This window comes from Lepus europaeus, unplaced genomic scaffold, assembly GCF_033115175.1.
Source record: "Lepus europaeus isolate LE1 unplaced genomic scaffold, mLepTim1.pri SCAFFOLD_47, whole genome shotgun sequence".
Lineage (NCBI taxonomy): Eukaryota > Metazoa > Chordata > Mammalia > Lagomorpha > Leporidae > Lepus > Lepus europaeus.
Genome location: NW_026909346.1, coordinates 1,057,302 through 1,078,739, shown reverse-complemented (window position 1 = coordinate 1,078,739; position 21,438 = coordinate 1,057,302). Strand labels below are relative to the sequence as shown.

Here is a 21,438-nt window from a genome sequence, read left to right as displayed (position 1 = left end):
ATCTAAAGAATCACAGAGGTAATGATTTGGAATACTTGTAGCTCAGAAAGTAATTAAAGAAGCATCATTATTCACAGACATTAGATAAAATAATTCAGCAACTAGGCAAAAGTAGTCACTGAGTCCTTAGAATGATTGTAGAGAGATTTTAACAAATGCATCCTCCAAATCAAAAGTCTGATAGGTAACGTGCAAAAGAACATCTTATGCACTAACATTAATTTTAGCTCCAAGCCTCCTTATACTAAGATTGAGCTACTTTCTCTTCATTGAGTTTATACGTCTCTTGCATTGAGGTTTTCTAGTTTATTTTTTTTCATTGCATGACTATTCAGTAATTTATCCCCATATGTATATGGGATATCATTTTATGGCACTGAGTCTTTAAAGTCATCCTCATAGCAATCCATTTTACTTCTACACACATGTTTAGTTTTTATGAGCTGGTCCTTCACCATCTCATTCTATTACATGCCATTCTTTTATGGTCTGGTTATCCACCCACATCTTAATGTGTAACCTCAGTTTGCTTAAAATTATGTAGATAATCTCAAAATCTGAAGCATAGCTGTATACTACCAATCCAGTTTCAAAAGACAATCTGAGACTGTGCTTAACTTTATAGTCAGATGAACATTACAAAATATTTGCATTTTCTTGCTTGTGAATTTTGAGCCCAAATTCAAGGTGTGTTTTCTTTTTTTAATACATAGTAATATACAAAGTTTATTGTACATATGTAGAATATCAAAATACCTCTTCTACTTTAATACCTATTTTTTGAGATTAAATACATAGCTCAAGCAGTTCTACATTTAAAATTTTGGGGTTCCTGTTTATTGAAAATGAAATATCAGTATTTTGGAAATAACCATATATATATATATATATATATATATATATATATATATATATATGTCAATATAAATATTTGGAGTTGTGAAAATAGAAATAATGAGCAGCCTCAAATTTCTCAGTATTTTATTGACTTTATTTATCCTTTTTCAGTCATTTAAAAAAAGTTTACTTAATTATTTAAAATTTTCTTTGACAGGCAGAGTGGACAGTGAGAGAGAGAGACAGAGAGAAAGGTCTTCCTTTTTCTGTTGGTTCACCCTCCAATGGCCGCTGCGGCCGGCGCACTGCACTGATCGTAAGGCAGGAGCCAGGTGCCTCTCCTGTCTCCCATGCGGCTGCAGGGCCCAAGGACCTGGGCCATCAACCACTGCACCTCTGAGCCACAGCAGAGAGCTGGCCTGGAAGAGGAGCAACCAGGACAGAATCTGGCGCCCCAGCTGGAACTAGAACCTTGTGTGCCAGCGCTGCAGGCGGAGGATTAGCCTAGTGAGCCACGGCGCTGGCCAAGTTTACTTAATTTTAAAAATTGTTTTTTCTGCAGCTGAGAAGATGCCATTGAGCTTCTCCAGCAGCACTGGTGACCCATCTCCATCTGGCGGGAACAGAGAACCTCTCTTGGACTCTGACGAAGGCCCAGAGGAGAACTCTTGCAAGTCGCGGACAACTTGGTTGCATCCCTCCTTGTTGTGGACTTTGCCTTCACCCCAACTACCCTCTGAGAGAAGACAAGGTACACGGAGCTGCGAAGAGCACTGGGGTGCCAGGCAGCAGCAGCGTGGCTTACTGCTCTCCACAAAAGACAAGGCGGGAAAGAAGGTGTGTTTTCAAAGTTGTGAGTTCTGATTGTTATATCTCCTCATGTAATAAATTTGTAACTGAGTGTTCATTGATTTCTTTTTTTTTTCATTTATTAAACTTTTATTTAATGAATATAAATTTCCAAAGTACAGCTTATGGGTTACAATGGCTTCCCCCCTCCCATAACTTCCCTCCCACCCGCAACCCTCCCCTTTCCCGCTCCCTTTCCCCTTCCATTCACATCAAGATTCATTTTCAATTCTCTTTATATATAGAAGATCAGTTTAGTATATATTAGGTAAAGATTTCAACAGTTTGCCCCACATAGCAACATAAAGTGAAAAAACTACCGTTGGAGTACTAGTTATAGCATTAAATAAGAGTGTACAGCACAATAAAGACAGAGATCCTACATAATATTTTTAAAATTAATTAATTTTCTATGCCATTTCCAATTTAACACCGGTTTTTTTTTCATTTCCAATTATCTTTATATACAGATGATCGATTCAGTATATAATTAGTAAAGACCTCATCAGTTTGTACCCACACAGAAACACAAAGTGTAAAAATACTCTTTCAGTACTAGTTATAGCATCACTGCACATTAGACAACACGTTAAGGACAGATGCCACATGGGATGTAAGTACACAGTGACTCCTGTTGCTGACTTAACAATTTGACACTCCTGTTCATGGTGTCAGTAATCTCCCTAGGCTCTAGTCATGAGTTGCCAGGGCTATGGAAGCCTTTAGAGTTCTCTGACTTTGATCTTATTCCGATAGGGTCATAGTCAAAGTGGAAGTTCTCTCCTCCCTTCAGAGAAAGGTACCTCCTTCTTTGATGGCCCCGTTCTTTCCACTGGGATCTCACTCACAGAGATCATTCATTTAGGTCTTTTTTTTCCATGGTATCTTGGCTTTCCATGCCTACAATACTCTCATGGGCTCTTCGCCAGATCTGAATGCCTGAAGGGCTGATTCAGAGGCCAGAGTGCTATTTAGGACATCTGCCAGTCTATGAGTCTGCTGTGTATCCCACTTCCCAAGTTGGATCCTTAGCTACCTTTTTGATTCTATCAGTTAGTATTAGCAGACACTTGTCTTGTTTGTGTGATCCCTTTGACTCTTAGACCTATCAGAGCCATCAATTGTGAGCTGAAATTGATCACTTGGACTAGTGAGATGGCATTGGTACATGTCACCTTGATGGGATTGTATTGGAATCCCCTGGCACATTTCTAACTCCACCATTTGGGGCAAGTCCGCTTGAGCATGTCCCAAATTGTACATCTCCTCCCTCTCTTTTTCCACTCTGAAATTTAACAGGGATCACTTTTCAGTTAAAATTTAAACACCTAAGAATAATTGTGTGTTAATTACAGAGTTCAACCACTAGTACTAGAACAACAAGAACAACAACAAATACTAAAAAGGATAAAGTATTACTTTGTACATCTAGAGTCAGGACAAGAGCTGATCAGGTCATTGTTTCTTATAGTGTCCATTTCACTTCAACAGTTTTCCCCTTTGGTGCTCAGTTGTCGCCAATCAGGGAAAACAAGTGATATTTGTCTCTTTGGGACTGGCTTAATTCACTCAGCATGATGTTTTCTAGATTACTCCATCTTGTTGCAAATGACCGGATTTCATTGTTTCTTACTGCTTTATAGTATTCTATGGAGTACATGTCCCATAATTTCTTTATCCAGTCTACTGTTGATGGGCATTTGCGTTGGTTCCAGGTCTTAGCTATTGTGAATTGAGCTGCAATAAACATTAATGTGCAGATGGCTTTTTTATTAGCCAAGTTAAGTTCCTTTGGGAAAATTCCAAGAAGTGGGATGCTGGATTGTATGGTAGGGTTATGTTCAGGTTTCTGAGGAATCTCCAGACTGACTTCCATAGTGGCTTAAGCAGTTTGCATTCCCACCAACAGTGGGTTAGTGCCCCTTTTCCCCCACATCTTCTCCAGCATCTGCTGTTGGTATATTTCTCTTTTTTAACTTTTATTTAATGAATATAAATTTCCAGTGTACAGCTTATGGATTACAATGGCTTCCCCCTCCCAACCGCAACCCTCCACTATCCCGCTCCCTCTACCTTTCCATTCACATCAAGATTCATTTTCAATTCTCTTTATATACAGAAGATCAATTTAGTATAAAGATTTCAACAGTTTGCACCCACATAGAAACACAAAGTAAAACATACTGTTTGAGTACTAGTTATAGCATTAAATCAAAATGTACAGCACACTAAGGACAGAGATCCCACATGAGGAGTAAGTGCACAGTGGCTCCTGTTGTTGACCCAACAAATTGACACTCTAGTTTATGGTGCCAGTAACCACCCTAGGCTGTCGTCATTAGTTTCCAAGGCTATGGAAGCCTTCCAAGTTTGCCGACTCTGATCATATTTAGAAAATTTCATAAAAGACAGAGTGAGGATAGTAACCAATGATCCTAAGAGTGGCATTTACCAGGTTTGAACAATTATAGAGCATTAAGTGTGGAAGAGGACCATCAGTACACACAGGTTGGGAGTAGAGCCATTGGTGGTAGAGTAGAGGTTATGATTACAAAGGAATGAGGCCCAAGTACGCTAGACAGGGTCTAGAACAAAGGACAGAATCATTATTAGAGGAGCTAAGAAAGGTGCTGTCTAAGCTACAATTAAGTTTTCTGATTGAGAGGCAAATAGAACCTGATAGAAGGGGCTTGATAAGAATCTGTTGGGCTTTAGGCCTTGTAAGTTAAGAGGCCCAGACCTATCTATCTCCTCACATGGGGTATATCCTAAGGGAGGTGTGAACCTCCTAGGGGAAGGCACTCTGTTGACTTTCATTACTTGGCTGGCCTGGGAGGAGAGCTGGCCAGGTAAAGGCAGGTGGCATCTCTAACAAGAAATTTACAGTTCTGCCTTCAATGTTGCTGACCCTACTTGACCGTCCCCTCAGCTGCAGTGGTCACTTTGGAAGTTGGGCTGAGTGAAGGGCTTTTCAGCTTAGAGCCAATAAGATCTGTGGCTCTGACCTGGGCATCCTTCGACTCCAGGGCAGGTCCATTTCCAGTGATCCAACTCTTGGCAGAGCTGCCAGGGCTCTTCACAAGCTGACTTCTGCTGAAGCCCAGGCTTACCACTTTGAAAGCCACTGCAGTGGACTGGCCTGTTGGGTCTCCTTGAGGGCAGATCACTGTACAGATCAGCCATTCATAGGCCTGCCACCCATTGCTTCTGATGCCGAGCTTTCCTTTCCTCCTGGTTTGTGTTAAAGCAGACCAGAGGATGCAAGTCCAGGGAGTGCCCGTGTCCCATCTCTAATCTTCAGTGGCCTGAACTACAAGTCTATAGTCACAGGCATGTTCTGTAGTAGTTTTTCTAAGGTAGACAATGCCCATGAGGAAAATTATATTCTCACTTAAAAACTTTCTTTCCCTTTGGTCTGAAAGGGAGGTTTTTTATACTTACGGTATACCTCGCTGATGGTGAAGATAATCTAGCTATGAGATTATTATTTAAGTTCTTATTTTGGCTATGCTGTTGCAGAAAAATGTTAGCCATCTCTTTTATAAGGTCTAAAGATTAAATTGTGTGTCCTACAGATACCTTCATAATAGAATTAGTTTCCTACCTTGAAGAGAATAGAGAAATGAAAGAACAAGTTGGGCTTAGAATAGAGAAATGAGGGAGCAAGTCCTAGTTCGTTGCTGACAATAGCAATATCACATGAATACTTAGCAAACAGTTTCAACCATTAGATAACAACTTAAGAAAACATTTACCAGAAGGTCCAATGCCTTCTATAAATTTTAAGAATCATGTATTTGAAAACACCTCTTAAATATCTAACATGGTGTAGTTTGTTTAACCAGTAAACTTAAGCACAACCATATAAAATGTTTTCAGTTTCTACCAACAAGTTTAAAACATATGATACACAGATTCAGGTCACACAAATTGAAATGTATCTTTGATTGATTTTAGCAGCTTAAATTTATGGACAATCTTATCTATAAACCATTTAAAATAAAACTCTTAATAAAATTTCCACATGTGGACATACTATATGTACACACATACACCATAGCATAGTAGACCAATATAGCACTTTTAATAATAGCTTTTAAAATCTTTAACTCTTTTTGTAGATTGCCAATTGATTTGAAATGCTTTTTGTTTTTAGTAACCTCAGTTAACCATACTTTCTCTCAGTTGGTACTGTTAATACATTATTGGCTTCATCTGTTTACAGAGCCATCCCATAGTACTGAATACAATGGAAGTGGCTGGAAAAAGTCCATAGGAACCTATAGGAGGACAGCTAAACACAGAACCAACAACGCTTTAGTTTTATGAGCAGCAAATCATATATAACTGTGGATGACAAAAGACTTAGGGTTGCCATGTTTAAAATTATAAACTCATCAACCAACAAGAGGCACTTGCTTACTTCACAGTATTTTTGAAAGCACCTCTAGGATTTCACAAGTATTTAATCCTTTAGGCCTCTGGGGCTTTCTCATTAAGATAACTATCATGTCTAGTAACACAAGATTATTAGACTTTTTAATTCTCAAACATTTGTAATAATAGCATTTTCCACTGTAGAAACTTAATGTTTGGTACCACATAACATCTTGACAGTACTTCTAATATAATCCAAATATCCTGATTAGTTGGTGTCTCTATAAGATGAGAGATATAGGTCCTTCGATTTTTTTCAGTTGGGCCCAAACTGGAAAAACCAAAGTCCAGGATTTACTGGAAATTTAAGAGTCCAGATTGTTTGAAACTTTGATTTTTTAATGCCTGTCAAGAATGCCAAGAAGGCTCAAAATCCAAAATACTTGGTTGAAATAAGATTCCTTAAAATCATGACATAACATAGACCAAATTTGATCATTGTTACAAGGTGATTATTCAAATCTTTGAAAATAAGCACATATTTAAATAACCCATAGCTCTTAATAAAAATTCAGCTGTTTTTGAACAATTAGAATTTAATAGACATCAAGAGAACATAATAGATTACTTTAACACATTGCTTTAACAGAGCATTAGAGTTTAATTCTATGTCAAAGAGAAATTGAGCTTCCTGTGATCTTTTGCTATGAGGTTTCCTTCCTTTACCTTCTTTCATATTGGTGACCATGTTTCTGTGTTTCTGTGTGTATCTTTTAAGCATCTTTTGCAGGGCAGGATGAGTGGCAACAAATTCTTTCAGTTTCTGTTTGCTGTGAAAAGTCTTTCTTTCACCTTCATTCACAAATGAGAGCTTTGTCGGATATAATATTCTGGGCTGGCAGTTTTTCTCTCTTACGACCTGGGCTATGTCTCGCCCTTCCCTTCTAGCTTGTAGGGTTTCTGATGAGAAGTCTGCTGTGAGTCTAATTGGAGATCCTCTAAGAGTGATCTGACGTTTCTCTCTTGCACCTTTTAGGATCTTTTCTTTATGTTTCACTGTGGTGAGTTTGATTACAACATGTCGTGGTGAGGATCTCTTTTGGTCAAGTTTATTAGGGGTTCTATAAGCTTCCTGTACTAAGGTGCCTCTGTCCTTCTCCAAACCTGGGTAATTTTCTGCTAGTATCTCACTGAAAATGGCTTCTAATCCTTTCTCCCTCTCCATGCCTTCAGGAACTCCTAAACCCAAATGTTGGTTTTTTTAATAGTATCCTGTAGATTCCCGACAATATTTTTTGATTTCTAATGTCTTCTTCTTTTCTTTGGTTTGCCTGTTTCCTTTCCTGTTCTCTGTGTTCTAAGTCTGATATTCTCTCTTCTGCTTCATCCATTCTGTTTTTAAGGCTCTCTAATGTGTTTGTCATTTGATCTATTGAATTCTTCATTTCATTATGATTTCTCGTCACTATCACAGTTTCTTGTTCCACTAGTTGTTTCATTTCATTTGGATTCCTCCTTAATATTTCATTTTCACGAGAGAGATTTTCTATCTTGTCCATTAAGGATTTCTGTAGTTCAAGAATTTGTTTTTGAGAACTTGTTAATGTTCTCATCAATTTTTTGAGATCCGCTTCTTGCATTGGTTCTATCTCATCATCTTCATAATCTTGAATTGGGGTGTCTTTTTCATTTGGAGGCATAATAGTGTCTTCCTTATTCTTGTTACCTCAGTTTTTGCATTTGTTGTTTGGCATGTTGGAGATATTTGGTTTCTTCATTGTGGTGTTTTTTTCTTGTTACACTATGGCTCTATATTAAGTGGACTCTCTGCTTTCTGTGGAGCCTTAGAGGCTTGAGATGAGTGTGGACTGAGAGTTGTGTTTGGTTCCTCAGGGTTGAGGGTGTGTCAAAGATGACACTCCCAGGCTAGGTGTGGTAAATCTCTCTTTCTTTCTTTCTTATTTTTGATTCGAAAGGGAAGTACTTCCGCACAGCTGAACGTAATTGGAATTAGTTAGCAGGCGAATGATATACCCACAGTAGCCAGAGATCAGAAGCTCTTTCCCAAGGGCCACACAGGGAATCTCTGCTGCCCTCGGTATGGGTTCCAATTCTCCTGCAGTCTCCCACTGGGTTGCCGAGTTAGATCCTAATCTCCTGTTATTTCACCCCTCCCCCCAGTCAGGTTTTTCTGCTAGGCTCAGGGCCAGTGCAGACCTGAGGTCGCCCTGCTTATGACGTATGTCCAAAATGTGCCTGCTCTTTGTCTTGCTCGCCTTTGAGGGGTGAGTGGAAGAGAGAAACTCATGTCCGTATCAGTCATTTTTTTTTTCGTCTCTCTCTTCTAGTTAGCCTGGTGATCTTTTCCCCATGGAGTTTCAAGCCTCGTTCCCTCTAGTCTCCTCTTTCTGCTTGCCCGCCAGTGTCACGGGCTATGGAGGTTCGGCTCACCTCGTGTTCTAGCACTGGTGTGTTGAGTCTGCCACTGGTGTCCCGAACTTGGCTCCCACGCTCTCCACACAGGTCCACTGTGAATCACTAATTCCGGAAAGTTTCCTCTGCTGTTTCTTCCCCTACTCTTCCTTGACCCTGCAGTATCTCCACTTTTATTAACCTGTCTCTCCCCCGGACTAATAGTGTGCTCCCCTCCTATTCCACCATGTAGCCGCTCCTACTTCATTGATTTCAGTTTGTCAATCTTTCCTTCTTTATAAGACAGTACTAATTTAATTTTTGTTCTGCTTATTTTTTTACCATTATCTTTTTTCCTCATTCTATGTATGATGTACCCTTAACTTTGTGATCAATTCAAATAGATTTAGTTCTTTTGCGCATTATAACATTAAATAAGCTAAATAAGATCTCTTCTTAACTATGTAATATTTTCAAAGATATTACACATAAAAATCAATACTTCTCAGATGCCGCAGCTCCCTAGGCCACTCCTCCACCTTTGGCGCCGGCACCCCAGGTTCTAGTCCTGGTTGGGGCACCCAATTCTGTCCCTGTTGCTCCTCTTCCAGTCCAGCTCTGTGCTGTGGCCCAGGAAGGCAGTGGAAGATGGCCCAGGTGCTTGGGCCCTGCAGCCACATAGGAGCCCAGGAGGAGGCACCTGGCTCCTGGCTTTGGATCGGCCATCTTGGGGGTGAACCAATGGAAGGAAGACCTTTCTCTCTGTTTCTCTCTCACTAACTCTTCCTGTAAAAAAAAGAGAAAGAAAAGAAACTCAATACTCTGTTATTCTCTAATCTGGGGCTATTGATACCAAGATTCAGCAGTAAAATCCTATGTGTTACACAAATCATTTTGGAAATTAAAAAGTTTATGTCACTTTTTGCCTAATGAATCATTTATTTCAGCAGACTGAAAGTTAACATTCCCCAAATTGTTGTGTTAAAATCCTAATCCGCCATATCATGACATTATGAGGTGAGGTCTTTGGGAGCTGACATGTGTCTTTGTAATATAGACCCTAGAGATTCCACCAATCCTTTCTGCTGTGTGGAGTTACAGGGACAAGAGATACTCTGTGAGGAAAAGGGCACTGACCAGATCACAAATCAGAAAGTGTCTTGATTTTCAACTTACCAACCCTGGCACACTAAATAGAGTTCCCAGACATAGCAGCACACACCTCTGGGTAATCACTGAAAGAGCAGACACTCCTCTAAGCCACAAAGTGATAACCCAAAGATAAAAGTAATCAGAGGGGAAAAATACAAGTATCTCCAAAAATGCCTAAAAATAAACACAAAAATTCAAGAATCAAGAATAAGGAATACAAAGTGATACCCCCACAGGAACACAACAACACTTCAATACTAGAATGTGAAGATGAAGAGATTAATGAGTGCTGGAAATGGAAATCAAAAGATTAATCATAGGGTTACTCAGAAGCAATCAGAGTTAAAGTGATGATTTAAAGAAATTAAATCACATGGATGAAATTTTTGCATAAAATTCAGATTTTAAAGAGAGACAGAATGAATTATTAGAAATAAAGAATTCCTTAGATCAAATAAAAATGACATCGAAAGCCTTAACAACTGAAATGATGAGGCAGAAGAATGAATATTTGAGTTAGAAAACAAATCTCTGGAATTTTTACAATCATACAAAAAAAAGAAGAAATTAGAAAACCTAAAAACAGTGTTGCAGATTTATGGGATACTATCAACCCAACATACAGGTCTTCATAATTCGTAGTTGTGGAAAGAGAATGTATGAGAAAGTGTACTTAGTGAAACAGTCGCAGAAAAATTACTCAAGTGCGAGATATTCAGGTACAGGAAGCAAATAGAACTAACAGACATGAACAGAAAAATCCTTCACCACAACATATTGTAATTAAACTTCAACAATAAAATGTAAAGAAAATATTCTAAAGCATGCATGAGAGAAATGCCAGATTATTTTTAGAGGATGTCTAACAAGAATCACAGCTGAATTCTCATCAGAAACTTAAAGGGTAGGAGAGAATGGTGAGGTATAGTCCATGTCTTTTCCTCCCCTCTCCAGAAACCTTTTATTTAAGGAAAAGGAGCTTCATACATTTCATAATTACAGCTTCAGAAACATGACTATTATTCCCACTGTACTGCCCTCCAACCCACTCTCCCAACCCTCTTCCTCCTCCCTCCCCTATTCCCACCTTTATGTTTTACTAAGACCTATTTTCTGTTAACTTTGTTTACATATGATTAGCTCTATGTTAAGTAAGGACTTCAACAAAGAGTATGAATGACAAAAAAAACTTTCTTCAATAGTTAAGATAAGGACTGTTCAAAATACAGTCCATGTATTAAGAGAAAGAAACCATCAACCTGGAATACTGTATCTTGCAAAGCTCTCATTTATGAATGTAGCTGAAACAAAGACCGTCCATAAAAATGAGAAACTGAAAGAATTTCTCACCACTCATCCAGCCTCACAAAAGATGCTACAAACAGAAAACCAAAATGATAGGACTATGAAAGAGTGTGAAAGTAGAACACCCAGTAAAAGTATAAAGCAAGCTCAAAGTAAACAATATGAATACTTACATTAGAAAAATGGGAGGGTCAATCCTTATTTATCAACAGAAACCTTGAATGTAAATAAAATAGATCAAAACAGAAATCAACAAAAACTTCTGGGAATGAATGAACACAAAAATACAACATACCAAAACTTATGGGATACAGCAAAATTAGTGTTAACATAGAAATTTAGAGCAATTGCTGCCTACAGCAAGAAATTGGAAAGGCACCAAATAATGAGCTATCAATGCATCACAAGGACCTAGAACTAAAATAAACCAAATCCAAACTTAGCAGGAGAAAAGAAATAATTAAAATTACTAGAGAAGAAATAAACAAAATTGAAGCCAAAGAAATATAACATACATAAAAAAATACAACATCCGTTCAAGATGAAAACCTTAAGCAAATTAGGTATAGAAGGAATATTCCTCAACATATTCAAGACAATTTGTAACAAACCCACAGGCAGCATCTTATTGAATGGAGAATAATTGGAAGCATTTCACTAAGACTTGGAACCAGACAAGGATGCCCACTCTCACCATTGTTCTTTAATACAGTCTTGAAATTTTTAGCCAGAGCCATTAGGCAAGAAAATGAAATCAAAGTTTTACAAATTGGAAAAAAGGAAGTGAAACTATCCTTATATGGAGATGACTTTTTTTTTGGACAGGCAGAGTGGATAGTGAGAGAGAGAGAGAGAGAGAGACAGAGACAGAGACAGAGAGAAAGGTCTTCCTTTTGCCATTGGTTCACCCTCCAATGGCTGCCGTGGCTGGTGCGCTGTGGCCGGCACACTGCACTGATGCGAAGGCAGGAGCCAGGTGCTTCCTCCTGTTCTCCCATGAGGGTGCAGGGCCCAAGGACTTGGGCCATCCTCCACTGCCTTCCCGGGCCATAGCAGATAGTTGGCCTGGAAGAGGGGCAACTGGGATAGAATCCGGCGCCCCAACCAGGACTAGAACCCGGTGTGCCAGTGCCGCAAGGTGGAGGATTAGCCTGTTAGGCCACGGCGCCAGCCATGGAGATAATTTTATATATAGGGGATACAGTAGATTCCAATGAGAGACTACTAAACTCATAAAAGTGTTTGGTAGGGGAGGTGCTATGGGAGAACGGTTAAAGTCTCCACCTGCAGTGCTGTCATCCATATGGGCACTGGTTTGAGTTCTAGCTGCTCTACTTCTGATCCAGCTCTCTACTGTGACCCAGAAAAGCAGAAGATGGCCCAAGTCCTTGGGCCCCTGCACCAGTGTGGGAGATTTGGAAGAGGCTCCTGGCCCTGACTTCAGATCCGCATAGCTGTAACCATGCAGCCATCTGGGGAATAAACTCACCCTCTCTACCTCTGCCTCTTTGTAACTCTGACTTTCAAGTAAATGAATAAATCTTTTTTAAAAAAAGAGTTTGGGGTGCTGGTACCATTGGCTAATCCTCCGCCTGTGGCGCTGGCATTCACTATGGATGCCAATTGTAGACTCGGTTGCTCCTCTTCAACTCTAGCTTTTTGCTGTGGCCCTGGAGGGCAGTGGAGGATAGCCCAAGTGCTTGGGCTCCTACATCCACATGGTAGACCAGGAGGACGCACCTGGCTCCTATCTTCGGATCGGTACAGCTCTGGCCGTAGCACCATTTGGAGAGTGAATCAATGGAAGGAAGATCTTTCTCTCTGTCTCTCTCTCTCTCACTGTCTATAACTCTACCTGTCAAATAAAGAATTTAGTAAAGTAGTAAGATATAAGATCAACATAGAAATGTCAACATCTTTTGTGTACACAGATAATGCCATGGCTGCTTTTGAGAACACTCCCATTCACAAAAGCTACAAAAGGAATTCAATACCTTGGAATAAATTTAACCAATGATGTCAAATATCTCTATGATGAAAATTACAAAGTATTATAGCAATAGAAGAAGACATTTCAAAATGGAAAATTCTTCCATTTTCATGAATTAGAAGAAGCAATATCATCAAAATGTTCACACTACCAGAAGCAATTTATAGTCTCAATGTGATTCCAATCAAAACACCAAGGACATTCTTCACAGATGTAGAAAAAATGATGCTGAAAATCATATGGAAGTATAGGAGACTCCAAATAGCTAAAGCAATCATATGCAACAAAAACAAAGCAAGAGGCATTTGTTTTTTTTTTCAGCTTTTATATTATATTTAATTTTTAAAAGATTTTATTTATTTGAAAGGCAGAGTTACAGAGAGGCAGAGAGAGAGATTCCATCCTCTAGTTCACTCCCCAATTGACTGCAATGACCAGAACTGTGCTGATCTGAAGCCAGGAGCCAGGAGCTCCATCCGGGTCTCCCACACAGGTGTAGGGGCCCAAGCACTTGGGCCATTGTCCACTGCTTTTCCAGGCCACAGCAGGGAGCTGGATGGGAAGTGGAGCAGCCAGCACTGGAACCGGCGCCCTATGGGATGCTGGCACTGCAGTGCCGCCCCCCACCCTCACCAAACATTTCTTAAGGAAACAAGAGGGGATAAAAAAAAAAGCATTCCCCTTCCCTGTCTTCCAGCTGACCCAGCAGCGCTGGGAGAGGAGGCCCTGGTTGCTGACTCAGCAGAGCCCCACAGCTGGGATCTAAAAGGCCCAGCACAGAACCTGGCGCCAGGGACGGGCAGGGTGGCGCGGGCACCTGGAGCCGGAGCACGTGGCTGCAGGTCCAGCGCGAGCCACACTGGGAGCTGACAGGGGTGCCCGGTGCGGCCCGGCCCTTGGTTTCTCCCCGCAGCCTTCCCTCCAGGCTCTCTGGGTCCCCGTGAATGGAACAACGCTGTCTCCAAGTCCTCCCGTGACTGGGGGTTTATATCCTGTTAGCCCGATCCATATGAGAGGCAGAGGCCTCCCATCTGCAAGCCCCAAGCTCCATCCCCTGAGGGGGCAGGGGCGCCAGTACCTGAGCAGCAGAGACTTGAACTCGGCCACCCCATTGGGGACAGGGGCATCCCAGGCGGTGGCCGCACACATGGGCTTCTTGAGCGCTGGGCCACCATATGTGCCCCCACTTGGATCTGCTTGGGCTGCTCCCCCAGGGACCCTGTGGGACATTTCCTGGTCACCTCTCATGGCTGTGGGAGTGCGGGAGAGAACCAGTTAGGGCTTCAGATGGCCCCTCGACTGGCCAGACGGGTGCTGGTCTTCAGGGGGGAAGACACAGGAGTGGGGAGCCCGCTGCGCCCCCAGTCTCAAAGGTGGAAGGCATGTGCGGCCCCTACGGCCCCAGCAGTGAGGCCTGTGAGCCTCCAGGTGGGGCCGTGCACGGCCCCGAAGCCCCTTGCACCTTCTCTCACCAGCGTGTTGGCCGGGGATCCCCGCGGTCATCACCCCATCTCCTGTGTTTATCTGGCGGCTCGGCCATGGACTCCATGGCTGACGGTGACCCAGCTCTGATACACTTGTCCCTGCACATAACGGACAAGACCCCAGAGACAGCGGGTGCTCAGCTTAGTGGTTAAGACACCTGCTTTTCTTTCTCCCCCTGAAGATTTGTGTATTTATTTGAAAGGCACAGCTACGCAGAGAGAGGGCCAGAGAGAGAGAGGTCTTCCATCTGCTGGTTCACTCCCCAAATGGCGGCAATGGCTGGGGCTGGGCCAGGCCAAAGCCAGGAGCCAGGAGCTCTGTTCGGGTCTCCCACGTGGCTGGCAGGGCCCCAGCACTTGGGCCATCCTCCACTGCCTTCCCAGGCACATTAGCAGGGGGCTGGAATGGAAATGGAGCAGCCAGGACGTGAACTGGTGGTGTGACAGGTGGCAGCTTAACCTGCTGTGCCACCAGGCTGGCCCTAACACCTGCTAGGACCTCTGCATTCCAGGTCCCAGTCCTGGGTCCCCCCTGACTCAGCTCCTGGCTGATGCCCACCCTGGGTCCCCCTGACTCAGCTCCCGGCCGACGCCCACCCTGGGTCCCCCTGACTCAGCTCCCGGCCGACGCCCATCCTGGGTCCCTGCCACCCGCAGGGGAGCCCAGGCCGAGCTCTGAGCTTCGGCTCCCTCAGCCTTCCCAGGCCCCGGGGGTGACCCAGTGGATTCGAGCTCTGCCTCTCACGCTGAGCTAAAGAGAACACAAAACTACAAGAACCAAGGCTGCAGGCCCAGCTCAGAGGATTCCACGTAGATTCCCGAGGGCCTGAGCAGCCTGGCTCTGTCAGGGCGGTAGTCCCCAGGGTTTAGTGCGCGTTTGTGACTCCCAGCCTGTGCGGGCTCACCGTGCTCTGCCCCCAGCAGAGAGGCGCTCGGGACCAGCGCTAAGTGCGCTCTGTTCTTGTTTTGTCTGAAGCCCCTCGGCCGGACCCCGCCTGGCCATGCCACCCTCCTCTGGCTGGACGTTCCGGCGGCACTGTCCGGCCCTGGCCGACGCCGCAGGCCGCTCCGGGAAGACGCGGGGACGGAATCGCTGGGCAGCGCGGTGGCGGACCCGGCCTGTAAGTTTTCCTGCGCCAGGCATGGCTCTGCAGGGGCTGGGCCCGCAGATCCCGGAGGCCCTGACTGGAACGGGGCTGCCCGGTTCCGGGGCCTGCGGGGGAGGGGCCGCGGGGGCGTGGCTGCGCGTGCTGGAGCCCGTTACTCAGCTTGTCTGTGCCCCGCCCGTTCCTTAGCTGTGAGTCACAGGAAGTGAGCTTGTGAGGATCAAAGAGGTGACGCAGGGCTGGCACTCAGCCCAAAGACCGCTCCTACAGCCCACAGGCAACATCCCTGGCTCACAGACCATGCCCCCACGCGCAGGCCACGCCCCTGGCCCACAGGCCACGCCCCCATCCTCAGGCCAGGCTCCCAGGCCACACCCCGGCTCACAGACCACGCCCCCAGCTCAGAAGCCGCTCCCCAGCTCAAGGCCACGCCCTAGCCAGAAGGCCACGCCCACAGGGCACTCCCCCACCTGCAGGTCGCACCCCTGGCCCGGGGGCCATGCCCTCTGCCCACAGGCCGCTCCCCTGTCCCGCAGTGGAGCGCTTGGGTCCAGTCCTGGGCTCTCACTGCTGTCTCCAGCTCCCTGCAGGTCCACACTCTGCGAGGCGGCGGTGACAGCTCAAGTGCTGGGGCCCCTGCCACCCGCACGGGAGACCCGGATGGAGCTCCAGTCTCCCGGCCTCAGCCTGGCCCAGCCCTGGATGCAGGCACTCGGAGTGAACCAGTGCGTGGAAGACCCTGCTCACTCTGCCCTTCAAAAAGATAAGGTAGATAAGTAAATGAATAAAACTTTAGGATGTTTAAATCCGTGGACTTAGAACGTGCCTGGGCCTCCTTTAATCAGCCGAGGGCCCAGGAGAGAAAGGCCCTACTCCCGTGTGTGTGTGGGGGTCCTGCAGGCAGCATCTTCCTGGGCCTCCACATCGGCACACACCCCCACAACAGCCCGCCCACGGGGCGAGGACACTGCATGCTGGGAAAGTGTGCGTGGGCTGCAGGCCGTTTTGCACCCAAATAATCTTTAAGACATTTTCAAGACTTTAAAAGACTTGAGCAGCCGCAACAGGGAACCCCACTGCTGGTTCAGTCCCCAGATGGCCACAGCGACGCCCATGGGGGAGCCAGGCCCCAGCACCGGAGCCCTCCCTGCTGCCCCCCAGGACTCAGCCCAGCCTCACAGTGTGGGATGCGGCTGCCCCAACAAGGGGTCCCCGTGGCAACTCCTGCCCCGAGCAGGCGCGCAGGCAGCGTCCGCCCGCAGTCACTCAGCATCGAGTTCAGGCCCCCAATTCTCATGGGAATCAGGGGCGCGAGACTCGGGTTGGATTATCCTGGGCTAGAACTCCTCTCCTGTCAGGGGCTGATGAAACCGGAGTTACCACTCCCAGGCGGGCAGCTCTATGCAGACAGAAGAAACCCCCCGCACCCCACAGCTCCGAAGCCTGTGGGGCAGACGCCTTGGGTTTGACTTTTCAGGGTGGGTCCCTTTGGTGTGAAGCTTGTGGGTGACCCTCTGGCTCCAATCTGACCTCATGGCCACATGGCCACACTGAGGGGTCAGTGCCTCCCGGGCGGGAACCAGCCCTCCGTGTCAAGGTCACTGCTGGGCCCTCCCTTGGCCCCAACAAGGAGAGGAGCGACGCCAGCGTCACACACACCCAGCGCCCCAAGCCCAGCCCGCTTCCCGCTGAGCCTGGTCTGAGAGGGGGGCTCTGTCTCCTGCCTGTCTCCACCAGGCAAGGTCTGGGACTCAGGTGCCCACCTGGCAGGACGGTAACCTCCCTGCCAGGCCACTCCCGAGTCCGCAGTTCCGAACACGCGTACAGAACAGTGACCTGACCATCTTTTGCCAGGACGCACCTCTTGCGTTTTTCTACGTATTTATTTGAACGGGAGACAGACAAAGTCAGAGACAGAGACCCCGCCTTCTGGGTCACTCCCCTGACCGTGAAGGCCAGGGCCGGGCCAGGCTGAAGCCCGGAGCCAGGAGCTCCATCGGGTCCCCCACGCGGTGCAGGGGCCCAGGGTGCGCAGGCGCGGGGACTGGCTGGATGCATAGCCGGGACTGCGGCGCCTTCACTGCTGCAGCCAGTGCCCACCCCGCTGCCCGGCAGGCTCGAGGGGACGGCCACGGCTGTCCCGCCCCAGCCCTGCCGCTCCGCCTGCCCCGCCAGGCGGGCAGTGAGGGGAGCGCGAGTGGCCACGGGTCCTGTCGGCCTCGCCCCAGCCCCTCCCGGGGCACTGAACTTCAACGGAGCCCACCGGAAGTGCAAGACCCAGGTGGCCCCGGAGATCAACATCTCGCTGGACCCAAGCGAGGGCTCCCTGCTGTCCGACGACTTCCTGGACATGAAGGTGCACGACATCGAGGCCCCCCTACGAGACGGACTCGCTGGAGTTCCTGGGCGACGGCAATGAGCTGGAGTGGGAAGGTAAGGGCCACGGGGCTGTCCTGGTCTCGGCCCCGGGCGCGGGGTGCGGGGGCCGCGGGGGCCACGGAATGGCGCGGGGTTCATGCACACCTGCACCTGTCGCCACCGCGCGGGTCTTCCCTGAGATCCTCGAAGGGACCACTGCACGCTGCCTGCCGGGCGTTTCGAGCGCTTGCTCTGGGCGCTGGGGACACGGGGTGGGGGGGGAGACACGGCGGGGACTTGGCGGGAGGGGACACGGCCCCGCCCACGAGCGTGGGCAGCCATGATACGGAGGGCGGGGCGGAGTGTGGGTGCGGCTGGCCCGGAGCGGGGGCAGGGACGCTGCTCCAATCCTGAGGTGCCCAGGACGACCTGGCCCCCTGTCCAAACTGCCCGGGGGGGCGGAAGGGGTAACCGGGTGGGGTCCTTGGAAAGGGTGCCCGGCACAGGCCTGGGGGGTGGCGAGAGGTGGAGGGGCCGGGCAGGGGCTAGGGGAGAGGGAGGCAGGCGCGGGTCTCACAGCCCCAGTGGCCACAGCGAGGGCTCTGGCGGGAGAAGCGGAGCAGGATCGGCCAGGTCTGATGTCCACGCGTGTGGGGCAATCTCGCGTCACGGCCAGGGAGGGCAGGTGGGGGCCCAGGGAGGAGCGGGCAGGTGGGGGCGGAGCCCAGGAAGAAGTGGGTGACTGGGGGCGGGGCCCAGGGAGGAGGCAGGAGGGACTTCGCTCCAGGATTTCGGAGAGCAGTAAACAGATCCGCTCTGGCGATCGCACTCTTCCTAGCTTTTCATTTGCTTTTCTTCTGATTTATTTGAAACGCAGTCAGAGAGAGAGCGAGCGCGCTCCCATCCGCTGGGTCCCTCCCCACATGGCCACCACAGCCGGGGCTGGAGCCAGGAGCAGGAGCTCCATCCGGGTCTCCCACGCGGGTGCAGGGCCCGGCAGTTGAGCCCTCACCGCTGCCCCCAGGGTGCGCATGCGCAGGGAGCTGGCTCCGCACCCAGTCTGACCCGGGATGCCCCTGTCTCAATCCTCACACCACACGCGGGTCCCGAGGTCCGCGCTGGACGCGGCCCCCCGCAGAGAGAGGACGGCGGAGCCCGAGAGCCCGAGGGGGGAGCGCTGTGTGCGGGACCCCAGGGCAGAGCAGGCCGGGAGGGCGCCCGCTTCCCCCATCAGATCCTGGGTCCCTCCCCAGCTCTGCTCCGGACTCCGCCTGCAGGGGTGGCCTGGGTGCTCCCGGCCAGCATGGCAGGCCCGGGTGACCCTGATGGCGCTCCGGCCCCAGCATGGCAGGGCCAGGGGGACCCGGATGACGCTCCCGCCCCAGCAAGGCAGGCCTGGGGAGTGACCGGAAGGGAACTGGGTCTGACTCCCATGGCACAGCTGTGGACCCCAGTTCCCCTGCTGCTGTCAGCAACTTGGCTATGCCAAGGGGTGGGGGACACGAAGCAGCCCACCGTGACCCACCCCGGCCCTCTGGCTGTTCGCTTCAGGAAGTGTTAGGAGTCAAATGTCCGCGAGGCACAATCACGGAAGGCTTTCTGGAGGAGGTGGCACTTGAGCCAGGTCTTGTCAGGGCACAGGCGGCCAGGGTGGGAGAATGAAGGCAGCCGCGAGAGGCCGGCGTGTCCAGCCCAGGGGTGCTGCTTCCAGATGACACCCCGGTGCCCCCGCCAAGAACAGGCCTGGGGACAGCGCGGACCTGTTTGGGGACGGCGCGGCAGAGGACAGCGGTGCCGCCAACGGGCGCCTGTGGTGCAGGTCATCATCGGGGAGCAGGAGCCCCGCATCGACCTGCACGTGATCCGGCCGCACAGGAAGGTGGTCACGCAGGAGGTGAGGCCCCGGTACCGGTGCCCACCCAAGGTGAGGCTCCCCTGAGTGCCAGTGGTTACCCCGGAGGTCAGACCCCCCCCCCCCGCACCCGTGGTCACCCCGGAGGTCGGACCCCCTGCCGGGCCGGCAGCCCCTCCGTGCCCACTGTGGGCGGGTGGTGGAGCTTGCGTGGCTTGGAGCTCGGTGATGGCCGCCCTTGGCCGCCTTTCCCCAGGCTACCATGGCGAGGGTCTCAACGCCATCACCATCTTCGCTGCCTGCTTCCTCCCTACAGCAGCTGCGCTGACCACCACTACATCAGGGAGAGAGAACCTGTCCTGAAAGCGGGGCGGGGCGGGGCTGGGGCGGGGCGGGGCTGGGGCGGGGCCTGGGACAGGCGGAGCCGGCGGGGTGGGGCCAGGGTGGGGCCGGGCGCAAGGACCCGCTCACCCAGGCTCTCTGCCTTGCTGGCCCCACTCACGGAGCCTGGGCCTTCCCTTGGGCCCTGGGACTCGGCAGCTGCCACCACCACACATGTCCATCACCAACACTACCATCACCATAATCATCATCACCGCCAACACTACGGTGAACACCAACACTGCCACCCTGATCCCCATCACACGTCCATCACCACCACCACCACCACCACTGCTATCACATGCCTGTCACCCCTGTCACCGCCCGCCATGCCGCCCCCGCAGGCTGGGTGCCCCCCGCGTCCACACCCGCAGCTGCCCCGGCCAGGCTCAGTCTCCGGACCCAGGTCACAGTTTCACTGGGAGGATGAGTGACATTTGTCCATCACTACCACTCTCACTCCTGGACCCCCAGAGTTCCTCCAGGAACAGTCGGGCGGCGGGGCGGGGACGCCCAGGTCCCCTGTGCGCAGAGCTGGGCTGCCAAGTTCACCCCCAAGACCCACCCGACGGGGGCCCGAGGGGCTGGAACAAGGCCCTCTCCCCAGAGTCCCCCAGCCATTCCCAGAACCCCCTGCCCCTCCCTAGAGCCCGCGCCCCTTCAGACACCCCCGCCTCTCCCTAGAGCCCGCGTCCCCTCCTCGGAGCCCCACGCCTCACCTGAGCAGGAACCCCGGATCCCTGAGGCCTGTGGGGGAGGCCCGGGCCTGGCGCGGCGGTCTTGACCCCGCTGCCCGGCGCAGCTACCTCATCAGCAGCCTGGAGCTCCTGGTGGCCAAGGACTACAGGAAGGATCCTGTACCTGAATGGCGCCAAGCTGCCGGGCAGGACGTAAGGCCTCAGCGGGGCTCAAGAAGTGCTACCAGATAGACGATGGACAGGAGGTGAGGGCGTGGGCGTGGGCGTGGGCGCGCCGCCTGGGCCTCCGGGCCCCTCAGCTGCCTTTGGCTTGTGGGAAGCATTTGTTTTCAAGACATACTACAGTGCAGTTATAATCAAAAGGCTGGTACTAGCAAAAAATAAATAAATAAATAAATAAATAAATAAATAAAACAGACCAATGGAACAGAATAGAAACACCTAAAATAAATCCATGGGCCTTCAACCAACTTAAATTTGACAAAGGAGCTAAAATCAATCCCTGCTGCAAGGTCAGTCTCTATAGCAAATGTTTTGGGACTGCTGGATCTCTACATGCAGATGTAAGAAATAAGACCCCAACCCTACATCTACACAAAAATCCTCAAAATGGATCAATGTCCTAAACCTAGAGGAC

At 49.1% G+C, this 21,438-nt stretch overlaps 1 pseudogene; it reads left to right on the top strand.

Moving 5' to 3' along the window:
• Nucleotides 1-14,304: 14,304 nt before the first annotated feature.
• LOC133755433 (caytaxin-like) lies at nucleotides 14,305-21,032 on the top strand (annotated as a pseudogene).
• Nucleotides 21,033-21,438: the final 406 nt, after the last annotated feature.